The 19,433-nt window shown below is 35.2% G+C and overlaps 1 non-coding gene across 1 annotated transcript; it reads right to left on the bottom strand.

Annotated features, from left to right (window-relative positions):
* Positions 1-425: 425 nt before the first annotated feature.
* LOC100256332 (uncharacterized) lies at positions 426-18,740 on the bottom strand. The gene is made up of 13 exons (XR_009465630.1): positions 18,517-18,740; positions 18,132-18,244; positions 17,700-17,787; positions 17,455-17,579; positions 15,694-16,232; positions 15,330-15,515; positions 14,754-15,047; positions 14,350-14,501; positions 7,360-7,465; positions 4,253-7,239; positions 2,018-4,132; positions 1,146-1,184; positions 426-1,051 (listed from the first exon to the last, which is right to left on the bottom strand). It is a non-coding gene; the product is annotated as an uncharacterized LOC100256332 (transcript).
* Positions 18,741-19,433: the final 693 nt, after the last annotated feature.

The following is a 19,433-nucleotide window of genomic DNA, read 5'->3' as shown; positions in this document are numbered from 1 at the left end:
ACCAAAACAATTGAAGTATGCAAATTCTACCAAAGAAAAAGAAAAAGTTATAGCATGATAAAATCATTGTATTTGTCAAATAATTCAAACTGAAAAGTAATAGCAACTTCAAGATCCAACAACAAAGCACAACATAAATTTGAAATTGTTTGTTATTAATCAAAAACTCTTAAAAATTAAATACCCTTTTGGGTTGATTTACCATTGGCAGTCAAAGAATTATTCCATTAATACTTCTCTCATGAGAAGCAACAACCCCTAAAGTTAGCTGCAAAGCAACTCAATCAACCATTATGTTCAATCAATTATTGAAAATTTTAACTTAAAAGAAACTAAGCTTAGAACAGAAAAGGGATGGGATATTAGTGACCAAATAGTCACATTATAATTGAACACATTTATAATATGTCATACATACCAGTAGATGAATACAAACAAAACCAAATACTCATGTTATAATTAAACACATTAATAATGTTTCATACATACCAGTAGGTGAATATAAACCAAAAGTCATACATATAAAAACGCCAAGACAGTAATACCAACATGGAAAACAACACCACATGAAACAATAACAACAAGAGCAACCGCTCCTTGGACTGTGGATGGACTCCTACAACTCAAAATTCCTAGTCGAATCTGAAGGATGTTCACTATTGAGAGAATTAGAAAAATACATCCCAAGATTGAGCTAAAGATGGCACAAAGCATCACCTTTCGAATAGACTTTCTATTGAAGTGGCTTCTAAACTCTTCATTTGATTCAGCAGCATTAACAAGTTTGATCATTATCTTCAAGCCATGAGCCACCAATGATGATGTGAGAAAAAATGCAAAGGAAATGACCTCAAACAACATCAAGGTCCTGATCGTGCTGATATTGGGATCGCAGCCAAGACGACCATCAATGCTATGTAGTCCTATGGTGGTGAGGGAGAGTCCTAGAAATGAGGAGGCAGCGTATAGGGAGTTGAGACTCACAACGGTATCAAGGGCAGCGAAGTGAATGTCATCTCTTATCTCCTCTCTTGATTTTACTTGAATAACCCTGAAAATAAAAATAATATATTAATAAAAATAATATATTAATTTATATTGATTTATAAAAGGAAGTAAAAAAATGTTGAAATTAAGACAGATACTGTTGGGCCTCCATATCTGAGACAGTCTTGTAGCCGGTGCTGTAAAGAAAAAACTTGTGAGAATTAGTTAAGAAAAAGAGTGGATAAAAGGCAAGAAAAAATATTTGCTATTATCAACTATGTAAAACAATAAATTTTCAATTAAAAAAAATGAAAAAATGAACATAAATTATCAATGAGCATCATAGTTCAAGCCAGAGAATCCCCGGACTGTAAAGTAAATAGTGATGATCGAAATTAATAATTAATAATTATTTACATCGAGGAAAATTGTTCGCCGAAATATCGGATATCGGTCGGGCCCGATATTCGAACCCGATTATCGATTTCCAGTAATATCGTTAAAAAATCGGCAAAATGGCCAATATTTCGACCGATAAATAGGCGATAAATCGCGAGTGGAGCTGACACCGGAGCAACCGGAGGAGAATTTCAAAAAATCGTCGATATTTCGGTATTTTTACCGATTTTTCGGGATATTTCCCGATATTTCCTACCAGTCCAGCACGCGCACAGGATACAAAATCTGTCCAAATTTTTTTTAAAAAAAAACCATAAAATGCTATTTGGTAATCTGATCATGATTTGCAGGCAAAGGTTGTGTTTTTCAGCCTGGCTCAAAAATCGTGGATTTAGGGTTCGTGAAATTTAAATCCAATGGCACAACAGCAAAGAGACCCCTAAAACAGATCCAGAAAACACAGGGAGCAAAAGAAAAGCAATTTTTTTGGTTTTCTTTGGGGGGTTTTGCATGCATTTTCTCTGAAATCAAACGAGGATGAATTTTCCCGGAAATCGAATGGGGGATGGATTTTCTTGGGAATCAAACGGGGGTTGCAAAAATAATAATAATAACATGATTAGATTAGTACCTGCGAGGATTGAGAGTGGCAGAGGAAAATAGGGCTTTTGTAGGGATTCTGTCGCCTGGAGGACTACTTCAGAAAAGGCCTTCTTGATGCGCGAGTGAGAGAAGAGAAGTGTGTGCCTTATCACCCGTGAAGAAAAGGAGTTTGAAAGCTTGATTTTCGAGAAGGCGAGAAGTTGTGTTGGCGCCGGAAGACAGAGACAAAGCAGTAGACTGTAGAGAAAGGAAGGAAAATTAGTTGAGTTGCTTGGTATAATTTCTTGGATTGAAGGGTATTTTTGTCCGAATAACCACCCACCTACCTTAATCTGATCAAACAAAAGAAATGATAATGCATCTTAAAATACTCCTAATTAACACCCTAAATCTGTCAAATATATTAAAAAATCCGTAGACAAGCTCACAACTTTTTCTTTAAAAAAAATAATATTATTTCTGTCAAATATATTATGTACAATTCTAAGTTTTTATTTAACTTTACTATTAAATCTGATTATTATTTAAATATTCTTAAAATTGAGATTTGAATGAAAATAATACAAAAATAATACTTCAAATATGTAAGTTTCAATAAATTATACCAATTTGCTGGCCCAAAAAAAGAAATATTTTTTCTTGTTTCGACCATCTTGACAAAGCATTTATCAATTTTTTTATATTTAAAATGTTGCTAATAATTTCATACTATATTACTTGAAAGTCTTTATTGTTATTAGATAAATTTCACTCTAAATGCCTCATAAATTATGAATTCATTTCTCTATTTCGCTTTATTTCATTTCTTTGTTTAAAGCTTTCTTTTTTACATTACTCAATTTGTAAATAAAAAATTTTGATTAAAAATTTAATTGTCAAATGAAAAAACTAAAATATCTTCCATTTATATTTTCATTAGTAAATAAATAAAAATATATATTAAAATATAATCGGTATAAAGATTATAAAAATACTAATTATGTGAAGATTTTCATATTGTTAGATAATTCCATATAAATTAGACAATAAATGCAATTATATGTAGAAATGAATATATTAGGAGCATCCAAGAAAAAAAAGTAAATATTGTTGAGCCCATTAAGAAGATGCATTAAAATCTTCATTTAATAGGTGAAATGATGACAACCTTTATTTAGTAGTCTACCTACTCTTTCCATCCTTCCTTCTGATACCATCATTTGTTTTGAATTAATATCAAAACCTAAGTTTGATTTTAATAAATTTTATTCCACTCACGATGTCAACTTCGAATATTCCATAAGTTAGGTTTGAAAATTTGTACCTGCTTAAAATTAGAGATGATCCATTTATGGACACTTATATGGTAAAATCCAATGTTTTAAAATAAAAATTGGATTGAAGTAGACAGTCCACCGGTTAAACCGTCAATCGAAGCCTGATCAAGTTTGGTTCAAACTTTGGGCTACACATTAAATTGACCTTTGACAAATTGTGGATTGGATCATTGGGCTAGTGAACCTCGAATTTGCATTGGCCAACCCATTTTTGTCCTTTTGAGGATTTTTTTTTTCTTTATATACCTATTTTTGGAATCATTGTTGATAAGTTATTTAAAATTGATGATTATAGTATTTTAATTTTTAATTAAATATTAATTTATGTGGAAATCTCTATTGTCCTCAAATATTGATGAATGACGGTATCCATAAAGCCTTAAGTATTATATTTGAATTTTAAATATTAATTTTAGTACTTAACATACTCTTGAAAATAAAATTTATTACACAAAAATCTTGCCTAATTTCCTAAAATATAGATGGATGATCATGTTAGTCATACTTAACATTATTTTAGATTGCTATCCGAAAACCATAAGAGTCGGTTTTGAATTTTAAATGCATTTAACAAGTTCGATTCAAATATTAATTTGAGTATTCAACAAGTTTTTTCAAATAAAACTTATTAATGAATGACAGCAAATACATTATATATGATAACTCTTATCAAAGAACTCCCACAGCACACAACTCCATCACAAGGTGCATTGACCGCCTCGCCCTTGAATTCCGCAATATTTGGCTGCCCAGTCAGATGTTGTGTGATCTGAATATCTTAGGACCCCTAATGGTTGGGTCTGGCTGCACTTGTTTTCAAATTCCACCTTCATGAAAAACAGAGGGAAAGGAGATCAGGATAGATCATTGTAGACCAGTGTACCAACTCCCCATTCATTTCAGGGAAAACTAAATATTATTCCATTTGAATAGCAGTTTAGACGTACACTTGTAGGTTCTGGCTTGCTTCATATACTAAATAAAGGATGAACTAGTTCTGGCCATTTATAATGACACCATCAGGCAAGGGAAGGGGTCTCCTCAAGTCCAAAGTTTGCTGTAATGTCTACCAACATTAAGACGCACAATGGAACAAATTAGGAGCATGACATGAAGGTTGAATCATAACATACATAAGCATCTTTGTCCAAATTGCATCTCTAGCACATCAGCTTTTCTTTTTAGTGTGATGAAGGAGGGAGCCAACTAACCTGGTATAGTTTCCTGTCAAAGGTGAGTCTGATGGACATTTTTCAAGCCAATAGAAAGAGAGTAGGCATAGTTTCTTGTCCAAAATGAGAAAAGATTAGTTTGATGCACATTTTTAACAGCAAATAGAAACCAACCAAGTACTGCAGCCCTTTCACATAAAATTAGGACATTTGCATATTGTAAATAATAAGAAAAAAACTTATGAGGCTAGGCCCAAGAACTGAGGCTTCTGGTGTTGGTCGGATCATAACATCCTATTGCATTTGTAGAAATGTAAGAATAAGAAAACCAACTCTTTAGTAGATGCAAAGTGACAATGAGATGGGGACGTAGGATTATAAAAAGTTAAACACTCATCAGTTTGGAGCGTTTTAAGACATGCATCTTAAGATACATACTGATACCAAACTAAAATTCTCAAATAAGAAAACTAAAATGCATGCTTTTCATAATCTCTTTAAATAGTCTCTGCTTTTCTCTCTATGAATATCAAGAATAGATCATCATCATCAATGGCAGTAAACAAGTTTGGAACCAAACACCAACAAGATCACGCTTATTCTCATCTATGATGTTCTTGAATGGATTCTGATCCTTTTTCTCAACTCTTTTTTCTCTTATCTTCTGTGTGAAACCCACATTGCGGAGATTTCAAAACTTGGATGCTATTCGAATGATCGAAAATTGGTTGAATTACAGGATATGTGTGAGGATTGCTCATCCTCATCACAACTTGATTATTGTGAATTATTGAAGATCGCTTTCATTCCATGGGTGAAGCAGATTGGTATGATTCAGGGTGATGATGAGAAGATTCTGGAAAATGGGGAAGTAAATTTGAGGTGTTTCTATTGTGATGTTAAGTTAAACAGCAAATTCTACTATCTTTATCTTCTGATCAAACCCTCTTAGGGAGTTTTGGATTATACCCAGAAAAGGAATTTGATAATAGAAATTGGGATTGATGATGGCATTGACGAAGTCAATAATTCCAATAGAAGCAAATCGGATTTTGCGACTGATAGATGCGAGGAAGATGAGGGGACTAATGGAAACAAGATACTCTCTGATGTAGATGGAAGTTCTGGAACAAAAGAAGATGAGGCAGAGGAGGATTATTTCACAGGTGACAATAGGGAATGTGAGAACAAAGGATTGGAAACATGGAGAATAGGGATGCTCCTTTTGTTCTCTAAACAGTGGAAAAAACAAAGGAAACTTGTTTTTTTTGTTCTCTAAAAAGAAACATTTTGGAAACACACAGACTAATAAAAACAATAAGTGATTAAAGTTCCAAATGAGTTTTTGGTGTTTTTTGTTCTAAAAAACAAAACACAATTCTCGAAAACAATAACCAAACAGGCCTAAGTCCCTGACAAAGTGCATTAAATTGAAGAGGGGTAAACACGTAATAGGCTACATGCACTCTGCATGCCCAAAGACACCCACCCTATCAAGAGACTGTCACCCAACTTTAACAAAAGTGGAAGTCCCACCCACTACAGAAATAAAATTTCTACTAAGCTTAAAGAAGCCAGCCCAATGGCATCGGTCCAAATCACAAACGCAAGCAAATATTGGCCCAAACAAAAGCCCACAGGCAAACAGTCCATCCTCAGCCTTATTCAGGAAATGAATTCTTAATACAGACAGCTTTTTTGAACTAGGTTTCAAGTAGGCAACTAACCTGGAACACGCCCAGAACACGCCTAGATTTAAAGAAGAGTAAAAGCTAGCATCCAAAGCGAAATCTGCACACACACAAAAAATAAATAAAAAAATTTGAGACATTACTCCCAGAATTTAGCATCTATGGGTGTTAATCCCACATGGACACCGAGAGCCCCAAACAATAAACCAAAAAGCTATCAATCAGCAATCCAAATGAAAATGGAACACAAAACTTGAGTTAAAGATATAGAGAACCCCCTTTCAATTAGAGACCCCATTTCTTCTTTTCCATGATCACCACCTGCATCTGAAGTACTGGTTTTCTGGCCTTTCTTCAGCTTTCTTCTTTCAGCTTTTGAGATATAAGGTTTCTCTCTGACTTTAGCCTTTCTGTATTCATGATTGTGATCTTCCAAATCAACTTGAGAAGTTTCAAGAGCATACTTCTTACCAGATGCAGTATTAGATCCAAGTTCAAGAGCCCAATCAATGAGATCCTCAAGTTGTGGATTGACAGAAGAAACATGTCTTCCAGAAATATCATCTATATGCTCACTATCATTTCCATTCAACATATTCCTCTCTTCAAGAGGAACTTCAGGCAAATTGATGGATCCAACATTGGAGGTGGTCAATTCATTATGAGCAGAACTAATTTCAGAAAAGCCTTCTAATATTGGTTGATGTGTTGGTGGATCCGTTATGCTTTTTGACTCTGCAGTACGTTTTTCATCTGTTTCTTCCTTCTCTGACTCAGAATCAGAATTTCCTTTAAGAGATTCATTCTCCTCAAAATCTTGTGCCCCTTCCTCCTCACCTCTCACCCGCCTTTCATATAAATGTGATCCCAAGGAGCTCTCTCATCTAAGCAAAATAACAAGCCAAAGCCCATCATAAGAGGGTGTGGAGGAAGAAAGTTCTTCTTCCCATGGATCATGAAACTCCCAACTGTAAGATATTCCCCAGTAGGAGCAGTTTTACTGACCTGGTGAGGATAAACCCACCAAGCACTTGTGACAATCTTTGAATCCCACACCTGGCTGTGACAAACCTATTTTACAAAAAAATTGTAAGCTAAATAATTCAAAGTGCATATATGCTGTTCACTCCTACCTTAAGACACAATAAAATGAAATAATACCAAAAGAATATTGAAAGATGACCAACTTACAGTGAAACATCCTGCTTGGTTCAAAGTAAGAGGGGGTACTGGATGTTCAGGCTTGTGGTTCTTGATCACAGTACTTGAAGCTCCATGTGGATCTGCATGGATATACCTAATTCATAATCAAATGAGCAATATCAGAAGAAACAACAGGGACATTAAGATTTCAGATTTTTTTTTTTTTTTTTAGAAAGAGGGATATTAAGACTCCACATTATTGGATCAATTTATATTCCATAATAACAATAATCAGCTGAGGGATAACAGCAAGCTGATAAAAGCTGAAATCATGGAGGTCTATGAATTAGATAAGACACATTTCATAGAAATCATATTTCCCTTTAATCCTAAATTCCTAAATCCCATTTCATAACTCAAAGAATTAATAACTGTTGGAAAACCGAAGCTGATATGGAAAGAAATAACTTTGTAAAGGTGTAAGTTATTTATTAGTTGTCAATCTTTGTATTTTTAGGAAAGTAATTGTTAGGAGTTATTCTTTCCTTTTAATCAGTGATTTAGTTTCCTAATTTGAAGGATTTGTATATGCTGTAAACTCTATAAAAGAATAATCTCAATGAAAGAAAATTATTCCCGTGAAACCCTATTCTTCAACTTGGTATCAAAGCTCGCAATTTGCTTGCCGAAATCCTCCTCCTTCCTCTCTTTCAATCCCTGTTCTTTGAAACCATGTCGGATATTTCAAACGAGTCCACTACTGTTCCTCAACCTTCTCTGAACAATCCCATCATCACTGATTCTTCAAAAATCAATCCTACCACCTCGAAATCTCACTCTATCCAAATCACCACGATTCGCTTGAATGGTGACAACTTTCTGAGATGGTCTCAATCAGTTCGGATGTACATCAGAGGACGTGGAAAGATGGGCTACCTAACGCGTGAAAAGAAGGCTCCTGCAGTGGATGATCCGAACTATGCTATATGGGATGCTGAGAATTCCATGGTGATGTCATGGCTTGTGAATTCTATGGAAGAAGACATTAGCTCTAATTACATGTGCTATCCAATAGCACAAGAGCTTTGGGAGAATGTAAATCAAATGTATTCTAATTTAGGGAATCAATCACAGATCTTTGAATTAACCCTCAAACTTGGTAAGATACAACAAGGGGAGGACAACATCACAAAGTACTTCAACTCCTCGAAGCGGATCTGGCAAGACCTTGACCTCTTCAACACCTATGAGTGGAAATCTACCGAGGATGGACTTCATCATAAGAAGACCATGGAAGACAATCAGATCTTCAAGTTCTTGGCTGGCCTTAATGTTGAGTTTGATGAGGTAAGGGGGAGAATCATTGGAAGACAACCCCTGCCTTCAATTGGTGAAGTTTTTTCAAAAGTTAGAAGAGGAGAGTCGAAGGAATGTGATGTTGGGCAAGAAGGGACCTGGAGTTGCTATTGAAGGTTCAACCTTGGTTACCACGAGTGGAGGCTATAATAAAGCTGCTGTGTTTCAGCACAAATCAGATGAAAGACCACGGGTTTGGTGTGATTTTTGCAACAAACCTCGCCATACTCGTGAGAATTGTTGGAAAATCCATGGGAAACCTGCAAATTTGAAAGGAAACAAAACCAAGCCGAGCCATTATTCCTACTGCTAATGAGGCTGAGACCAGCCCCTTCACTACTGAGCAAATGGAGCATCTTCTTGCACTGCTGAAATCCAACTTGACATCCGGTACTTCTAGTGTTTCTTTGGCACACACAGGTAATGAATTATATGCTCTATCTTGTCGTTTTAAATCTACTCCATGGATAATCAATTCTGGAGCATCCGACCACATGACCAATTCCTCAAACATGTTTGAATCCTATTCACCGTGTCCTGGAAATAAAAAGGTTCGGATAGCTGATGGTAATTTCTCACCTATTGCAGGAAAAGGTCTAATAAAAACCTCTGAGGGAATAGATCTTAAATATGTTCTCCATGTTCCTAAACTTACTTGTAATCTCTTGTCTATTAGCAAATTATCTAGAGATTCTAATTGTTGTGTTATCTTCTATGAATCCCATTGTATTTTTCAAGACCAGAGCTCAGGGAAGACGATTGGCAGTGCTAGGATAATCAATGGTCTCTATTATTTCGAGGATAATTTACCTAGTAATAAAATTGCTCAAGAACCAAGTAGTATTAGTTCTCTTTCTGTTCGTGATCAAATAATGGTTTGGCATTGCAAATTAGGTCATCCTAGTTTCTCTTATTTAAAACATTTATTTCCAGTGTTATTTCAAAAGGTTGATCCTTTATCATTTCAATGTGAAAGTTGTTTATTGGCAAAGAGCCAACAAAAAACTTACATTCCAAAACCCTACTATACATCAAAACCATTTTATCTTTTTCACAGTGATGTTTGGGGACCTTCAAAAGTAACCACAATTTCAGGAAAAAAATGGTTTGTGACCTTTATAGACGACCATACACGTCTTTGTTGGGTATATTTAATGAGGGAAAAATCTGAAGTCGAAAGGATTTTTAAAGAATTTTACAGAATAATTGAAAACCAATTTCAAACAAAAATCAGTATTTTGACATCTGATAATGGGACTGAGTACTTTAATAAAGTTTTGGAAACCTTTTCAAATGAGAAAGGAATTTTACATCAATCCTCGTGTTCTGATACCCCTGAACAGAATGGAATAGCTGAACGTAAAAATAAACACTTGTTAGAAGTAGCACGGGCTATGATGTTTTACATGAATATTCCAAAATACTTATGAGGGGATGTCATACTAATTGCTTCATATCTAATCAACAGGCTGCCTACAAAATTTTTGCAGTATACCACTCCTTTGGAGTGCTTGAAAAAGGTATTTCCAGAATCTCAAATTAATTCTGAATTACCCTTGAAAATATTTGGTTGCACTGCATATATACACATTCCAAAAAGGTCAAGATCTAAGTTAGACCAAAGAGCAGAAAAATGCGTTTTTGTAGGATATACTCCTAATAAAAAGGGTTACAAATGTTTTAATCCCCTTACAAAACGTTTTTACACAACTATGGATGTTTCCTTTATGGAAAATGTCTCATATTTTACCAAAAATTTACTTCAAGGGGAGAAATTAGTGGAACCAAATTTTTGGGAAATTGTTGAACCTTTGCCTAGTGTAATTCTTGATATCTCTCTTGAAAAAGAAAATAAAGAAACTAAGCCAATTGAATCCGAATCTGAAATTGGTCTGTCAGAAGAAGAAATACTACGAATGAAAAAAATAGAAACAATCTTGAGCCTGTGGTTTATTCAAGGAAAAAAGTCCCTGGAAGAAGTAAAGACCAGCCGATCATCCCAGCACATGGTCAACCGAAAGCCCTAGGCAATGGCTCTCTAAATGTCTCAGGTAACCCTTCTTCTATTCCTACTCATATACATGCTTCTTCTTCTTCTGTTACTGATCTAAGTTTACCATCACACTTTGGTCCAAGTCCAGAAATATTTGCACCCAAACCCGGTTTAGGATTAGCCCCAATTGTTCCTGCACAGGACCTTGACATTGATCTCCCTATTGCTCTTAGAAAGGGAACCCGAGCTTGCACTAAACATCCCATTGCCAAATATATCTCCTATAGTAACCTTTCTGACAACTATAGAGTATTCACTACAAATATTTCAAAACTTGTGGTACCTAAAAATATTCAAGTAGCACTAGATGAACCGAGTTGCAAATTGGCAATGTTTGAGGAAACGAGTGCCTTAAAAAAGAATGGCACTTGGGAGGTTGTAGATTTACAAAGGGAAAAAGAAGTTGTAGGGCGCAAATGGGTGTTTACAATAAAGAGTAAAGCAGATAAAAGTGTTGAGAGATACAAAGCCAGACTTGTGGCAAATGGTTTTACTCAAACCTATGGGATAGACTACCAAGAGACTTTCGCCCCCGTAGCTAAAATAAACTCAATTAGAGTTTTGTTGTCCCTTGCAGTAAATTCCAATTGGCCCTTACACCAATTGGATGTTAAAAATGTCTTTCTTAATGGAGACCTAGAGGAGGAAGCGTTCATGAGTCCTCCACCAGGTTTTGAAGAAAGTTTTGGAGTTGGGAAAGTGTGCAAATTGAAGAAGTCTTTATACGGACTTAAGCAGTCGCCTAGAGCTTGGTTTGAGTGCTTTGGCAAAGTAATAAAGCATTATGGATATACTCAAAGTCAACCAGATCACGATATTCTACAAACATTTAAATGAAGGTAAAGTAGTCATCTTAATTGTGTATGTTGACGATATTGTGTTAACTGGGGATGATTGCAATGAACTAGAGAAGCTGAAGGGGAAACTTGCTGAGGAATTTGAGATTAAGGACCTGGGGGCATTAAAATACTTTCTTGGGATGGAGTTTGCTAGGTCCAAAGAAGGTATCTTTGTAAATCAACGGAAGTATGTTCTTGATCTTCTTGATGAGACAAGTATGTTAGGATGTAAGCCTGCTGAAACACCTATAGAGCCGAATGTAAAACTGCAGCCTACAAAAACCAAGAATGTGAAGGACCAGAATCGTTATCAGAGACTTGTTGGGAGATTGATTTACCTATCCCATACACGCCCTGACATAGCATTCTCAGTGAGTATGGTTAGCTAGTTTATGCATGCGCCTAGACCAGAGCATTTTGAAGTTGTTTACAAGATTCTAAGGTATCTAAAGAGGACACCATGTAGAGGTCTTTTGTTCAAGTCACAAGGACACCTACAAATTGAAACCTACACCGATGCAGACTGGGCTGGAAGCATAGTGGATCGAAGGTCCACCTCTGGGTACTGTTCATTTGTAGATGACAACTTGGTCACGTGGCGAAGTAAAAAACAAAACATGGTTGCTAAAAGTAGTGCTGAGGCTGAGTTTAGAGTTGTAGCTCATGGTATTTGTGAGATTATGTGGATAAGAAGATTACTGGAAGAGTTAAAGATGACAGGTCCATCTCCTATGAAGTTGTATTGTGACAACAAGGCAACAATTTTAGTAGCTCACAATCCGGTTCTCCATGACCGCACCAAACATGTGGAAGTGGACAAGCATTTCATTAAAGAGAAGATAGACAACGGATTGGTTTGTATGACCTATATCCCTACTGAGGAACAAGTGATTGATGTCTTCACCAAAGGACTACAAAAAAGGCAATTTGATTTTCTAGTTGGCAAGCTGGCTATGGAAGATATCTTTAAGCCAGCTTGAGGAGGAGTGTTGGAAAACCGAAACTGATATGGAAAGAAATAATTTTGTAAAGTTGTAAGTTATTTATTAGTTGTCAATCTTTGTATTTTTAGGAAAGTAATTGTTAGGAGTTATTCTTTCCTTTTAATCAGTGATTTAGTTTCCTAATTTGAAGGATTTGTATATGTTGTAAACTCTATAAAAGAATAATCTCAATGAAAGAAAATTATTCTCGTGAAACCCTATTCTTCAACTATAACATCTACCAATGTACATGATTGACATGAAAAGAGACAAGAAAGTACAACTTACAATCAACATTTTTGAAGATTAATTCATAAAGCAGAAAAGGCCTCCCCTGATGTTAATAGGAGAAACAGGTCTATTAAATCTCAAATTGCAGAGGTATGGGAATAAGATACATAAGTGTGACTGAGGTGGTTTCCACAAAGTAAATAGATGAAGAAGAAATTACCTGGCATTAGAAAGATAACTAAAGCCTATAAGCTTCAGAAATACTTTCACCAAAATGCTGATGACTGTATTACAATAAGTTGGAAATTCGAAGTCTTTACACAACTCTTCTGAGTCTTCTCATCTAAAGAAAGTGTCCAATAAAAAATAAAAAATAAAATAAAATACCAAACTAAAATAAAATAAGTACTACAACAACAGACACAAAAAACAAAACCAAATAACAGACTATCACTTACCAATATTTAATGAATATGCACAATAAATCTTTTTATTGGTTGAATATTTGGCCTAAGACATGTTAAACTTTTGTGTAAATCATTAAAGGATCCTTCTGTCAGAAACATTTGAAAGAGATTTTATAAAATAATATCTACTTATAGAGAGTCAATGTTGGATTAACATGTCATAGGAGTTATGAGGAAGAGTAGTGGAGTAGTATTCTGCAACAGGTGTTTAGGTGCCTTTGGAAAAACAAAAATGTTGATGAGGAGTTGTTGTTGGTTGATTTGAAATGTATGAATCTGAAACTTCTTTTTTTGTGGCATAGTAATGGGTGGAATTGGGCCTCATTTTTTTCCTCCTTAACTCTCTTAACTTCCAGTGCCACTTTCCTTTTCGTCTCTTTTTTTCCCCTTGATATATTCCCCATACAGATAAAGGTTTTTGCCCTTTTTCTCTTCTTAAGAGTTAATTTGTTTATTAATGGAGAAAATCTACTTATAGGTCCCCTTTTGACATATAACGCTTGACAATCATCTCGTTCAGTTGAGCATCACGTCCACTGATAACAAAATAATTCTTACTGCTGATGAACCAATTAAATTTCTCAAACCAGTTAACTTTTCACATGTGTGAAATTGTGGCAACGGTTTTTTCCAGCACAATTATAGATGAGAAAATTCAGACACTTGACCATTGAGAAAAGACAACTTAATGGTTTATTTAAGCTCAACCAATAATTAAAAACAAAACTAAAATAATGCTTCATAATTCTTCTGGTGCTGAGAGGCAAGTGTGTTGTTAGTTTTTTTATAAGTAATGGTGAGATATTATAAACACGTGCCAAAGAAAGAACGCAACAAGGTACACAGGAAGTATACAAAGGGTACCATGTTGTTCAAATCATTTAAATCAAACTAGATGCTAATAAACATTCAACTTAGGTCCTAATCATCCATTCCTGTGAATGTTCAGCAAAGATATGGTTAAGTACTAACTCTCCTCACAGCACACATGTAACATAATACCAAGGGCCAATAACTCAGGACCAGCTGCATTTAATGATTCAAAAATTTGAAAATAGCATCAGTACAAAATAAATCAAAGGGGAAAAACAACTGCAATGTTCAGCTACCTGTGAAAGCTGGATGCAAGTCTTCTTTTCAGCAGCTTTAAAAGCTTTTCATGAGCTATAATAGTCTTTTCCCGCTTGTTTTCCTGCCTTTTCTTCTGTTCATACCACTGCCGAGCATTGGCGTGTGCTGAAAGTGCCAAATCAACTTCTACCTAGAAAGTGAAAAGAAAAGAGATGACAAGTTTGAAGAATAAAGATATGGGCTTTACATGATCTGTAATTTGTTTGATCAGACAGGTGTGAACCAGAGTGGAAATTAGCATATGTCACATCCAACAAGATAAGCTTAATGGTAATTTAGAATCTGCATGAATGCCTTCAAATGGAAGTAAACATAAGCAGTTTTGTTATTATGACGCAGTAAGATGCAAAAAAAAAAAAAAAATTGCATCATGCCACCACACCTTATCCACATGAAGTGTCTTTTCATCATCATCCATTTCATCAAGGTTGTTACTCAACAGCAGTGTCATGCAATTTCTCTCAAGATAAAGCTTGTCAATGAGGCCAGCTACAGGATTTCCAGATTTTTTCTTTTCTTTCACCATTCGGGCAAGATCCTCCCAATTCATACCATTTGCCAAAGCAACACGGACAGCTAATATGGCAGCATCAACATCTTCTAGGTTATATTCTATCAATTCTGCCATTTTAATGCAGCGGTCATCCTCTTTCTTCAGTGTATGCACACGATTTTCCTACAGCATCAAGTTGAAAGACTATAACACATGGCAATGATCATAAAATACTGAATAATATTTCTAGCAGAGAACCTTTTGACATGTAAAGAGAGAATGACCATAGCATGCCCATACAACCACTGATGCATTGGCTAGATTCTCATTGCTTGCAGCCCAAGTCACTATAACATAGTTGCAAGCAAACAACTAGCTGAAAGGCTAGAAAGTATGTGAAACCACTCTTCTTAAAAGAAGGAAATGATTCTATTGGCTTCAAATATCAGACAATAATTTAAAGACCTGATCCATGCATATTTTACTGAGTTTCTGCATGGCAGAGACCTCTTTTGCCTTCTGTTGTTGTTCTGATCGTTGACCCTCAATTTTACTGTAGAACTCATCCGATGCAGCATCAAAAGTCTCAAATTTTACAAACTCCCTTGATTTGAACTGGTTCAATAAAATTGGGCAGAATTCATCATAGATCTGCAAAGGGTATTAAAACACATAATGAATAACACTATTCTAATGGTAAACCAAACAAACATGTTTACATTCACACATATGTGGAACTTGATTATATCATATCAAAGCAAAAAGGGAAGGAAATGACAGTTCTGCTCTAGATTAGCATACATAAATTTAAAAAAAACACATCCACAACCTGGCTACCACGATCTGGTTGAGATGGGCGGCAGTCCTTTCCAAAAATTTTATTCTGCATTAAAATATAACCTTCAGGAACTTGATCACCTAAGATAACATCTTCTAGCCAATTCTCAAACTTAGCAACAGATTGGGCTAAACGCTGAATTGTATCAAAGTCAAATTTGCTATCCTTAGTAACTTTTGTGTTTGGAATCAGACCAGCATCCAAAATAATATGCTCAGAAAGTGCAGGCCCATAACCCAGTGCCTCTCCAAGAACAGTCTTCAAGGTCGCTTGCTTGGCACGAGCACCATCATTAGTATTTTTGCTTGGCTCAGATGACTTCGCACCTTTGCGGTTACCCTGCTTCTCTCTAGGTGCATCAGACACTTTATTTCCACCCTCAACTGGCCTCGACTGCTTCATTGCTCTCAGATTCCTTGGGAGATGTAAGGGCTGCTTGCAACTTAGTAGTGGTAGTACACTCAAAAACTCGACAAATTTCAACTGGATACCAATGGCGTGATATGATTGCAACTCCTTTATCATCATCTCTGTTGTAAATAACTTGTTATCATGTAGCTAAAATTCAATTCTATAGACATTTAAGCAAAAAACTTACCCTGTTAAGGAAGGAAATCTTCAAGGCCATTAGGAGCTAGCAAACATGGTCTCAACTTGGAAGGGTTAAACACAAGCCAATTCAAGCAGTGGTTGTTCTTGGGCAACTTCCTTTGCATCTACGCTTTGACTCATATTAGAAAAGTTCAAGTTGGGCTTGGATTGAGGTTTTGTGCAACCCCAATCCATCAACACATCCTATACCCATTGCATACATGTGATTGATGGTAGCTAGTTAAAGAAGTTGAATATGGGAATAGGGTGTTAAGACTACGGATATTTACATGCACAAGGATGCTAAAAGGCGATCTGCCTTGGGCAAGCCAAAGAAAATTGGCCACCTCATAAGCTCTTTCCTCCTGTTCAAACAGATGAGATTTTAGACACAAGCTGCTCCTTGCTCTCCTTTACTTTCTTGTTTAAACTACGCACACATAGAGAGAGAGGGATTTTGAGCAATTATTCTCCCCCTATTTTTCCAGAGCACTCAGCCTCTAATTTTCCTTCAAAAGTGGTTCTTCTAAATGGTTTTTTTATTCGCTTAATGCACTTTTTCTGCTACAGCTTTAGGGCTTTCACAGTTTACTCTCTCCCGTTCAAAATCCAACAATTGCCGCCCCAAATGTTTTCTTGGATATGTTTATTTCATTAACAAAAAACTCCCATGTACCGCACTTGACCCAAAATTTGATGTATAATCACTAAAAGGGATTAAGACTCGAAATGTAAGAGTATAATAGTCACTTAATTGCAGTGCATTTGGGTTTTTTAATTAGATAAAATAAACATGGTCCAAACTGTTTAGCAAATTTGAGGACAAGTTTTGGTATTTGAATGTGAGGAGGCAAAGTACGAAATGCCTCAAGGTCAAGGGGATACAGTATATATAACCCTTTTTTATTTGATGTTTTGTTTAATTCTTCTAAATGAAATTTATCGAGGGTTTCACTCTTTCACCAGTGATACCAATAAGATCATAGCATGAACATCAATAATTTCATCATACCATGATGTATGTGCTAAACTCAACAGCTAATACACATGAATTGGCAGAGAAGGACAAAAGTTCTTGCTAAAAAAAAATAGTTGTGCTTGTATACAAATATGTGCATAAAGGAGCAAAAAAAAATGCAACATGAGAGATGGACTGCTAACCTGTGTGATCCAAGAAGAGTCATGACCATAAACTCAGAATCTGTAAGGAGAATGTTTCCTTGGGCACACAGCTCCAATATAACATAGTGTGCATTGGCACCAAGTCCAAATTGAAAAAGGATGACCTGAAAAAGAGAAAAAAATAGTTAAACAAAAAAAATCATGATCAGAAACAACACAGTCAATATACACTACATAAGTTAGAGAAAATGACAAGCATAAACAAACATCCCCTGGAGTAATACCCGATCATATCCCAGCTGCCGCACATCCTCTAGCCTTCTTGTGCATATGTGCTTTCTTAATTTAAGTGTAAACCCAGATGGAGTCATACTTTTGTCCCCATAGATGTGAGAAAATATGAACAGTAAGCAAAAACTTGTGGTATTAAAAACAGTGCCATTCTACTCTTTTCCTATCCTTTTGCTCTGTTTGGTTGCTGAACAAAGGCTAGAAAACATTGTCAACTTTAAAAGTTTTTCATTACTTGGGTCCCAAGTTAACATAAAACCTCAGTGAAGTATACCTTATAAAACCCTCTCGAAGCATAAAACAGAAAACTTGAATTCAAATTTATTTCATTTTATTTTCCAAGGTTTTCCAGGCAACAAAACTGAAGGAAAGGTTGGGCAAGATTAGGCCTAACTTTTATTTTTTCGAATTGGGGAAAATCTTACCGAACATATGCAGTGGTATGCAATCTAACACCACTTTTCATTAACAACAAAACCTTCTCGCTCCCTCCGGATTCAGTGACGCCACTACTGTTCATAAACTTAAACATATAAGTCTGGCAAAAATAAAAATAAAAATTGTAAATAGCGAAATCAACACAACAATCCAACTCAATTAATTCACAAAAACCATTACAAAGGCCCGTTCAACTCAGATTATTCATCAAACAGGTGGTGATCAGCAATGTAAATGAACAAGCAAACACACAATTATCCCAAAAACAAGAAAAATAATGAAGAGGTAAAAATTAAATGTTTGTTTAGAAGGAAAATAACAAACAGAGGATTGCAATTAAATTAGGGTTTGGCAGAGTGGATTGAGAAGTACTTTGGGAGAGAGATCGTAGACGTTGGCACAACGCATGCCGATTAATCGTCGCAAGCACTTGATCTCCGCGGCCACGTCAGCCGTGTTCATTCGGCCGCCCTTCACCATTTTCAACTTTCTTATTCGCAGTATCAGAGTTTGTGCGTGTTCGGAGGGACGATGTTTTCAGCGAAATGATTTGAGGTTGGACAAGATGGTATCGGAATACTTATGTCTGATTTCCAGGGTGTTTGGCAACGAGTAGAACACAATCCATTTTGAGTTCCGGCATGCAGCGACGTCGTTTTCCATGTCCCAGCAAGACGATGTCGTTTTGTTGAGTTGGAGTATTGGCGAAGTTAGTTTGAAAAATGGAAATGATTTTTAAAAACATATTATTTTAATAATCCTTAAAAAGTGATTCATTTTTAATAAACCATCTAAAAAAAATCTTGAATGAATATTATACTATCATAACATCTTGCTTTAATATTTCATTCAAAGAAAAAAAAAACTCAATATTTTTAAGCTATAGTTGATTATCAAAAAATTTGAGAGAAAATATGAAAAAAAGAAAATAGAAAAAAAGAAAAAAAAATTTAATTTAATAAATTAGTTCATACATTTTCTTTGAATAGTAAAATTAAATAATTTAAAAATATATAAATTTTAAATTTATTTTAATTATATTTAATTTTATTTTATATAAATCGGACATAGAAAAACTATTTTTCTTAATATTTTTTTTTTCTACTAAAACAAAATATAACCTTAATTTTTTCCGAACATTGTTCACTTTTCATAGAGGAGAAGACCAAAACAGAATGCAGTCACTTACTGGCTTACAAACAGAGGTTATTTTATATCATGATGTACAGATCTACATTCATATAAGATGCAAAAGATTGTTTTAAGGAAGAAAGTTAAAACACAATGAC

This window comes from Vitis vinifera, chromosome 5, assembly GCF_030704535.1.
Source record: "Vitis vinifera cultivar Pinot Noir 40024 chromosome 5, ASM3070453v1".
NCBI lineage: Eukaryota > Viridiplantae > Streptophyta > Magnoliopsida > Vitales > Vitaceae > Vitis > Vitis vinifera.
Note: the sequence above shows the minus strand (reverse complement) of the source record. Positions and strands in the feature narration are given on the sequence as shown.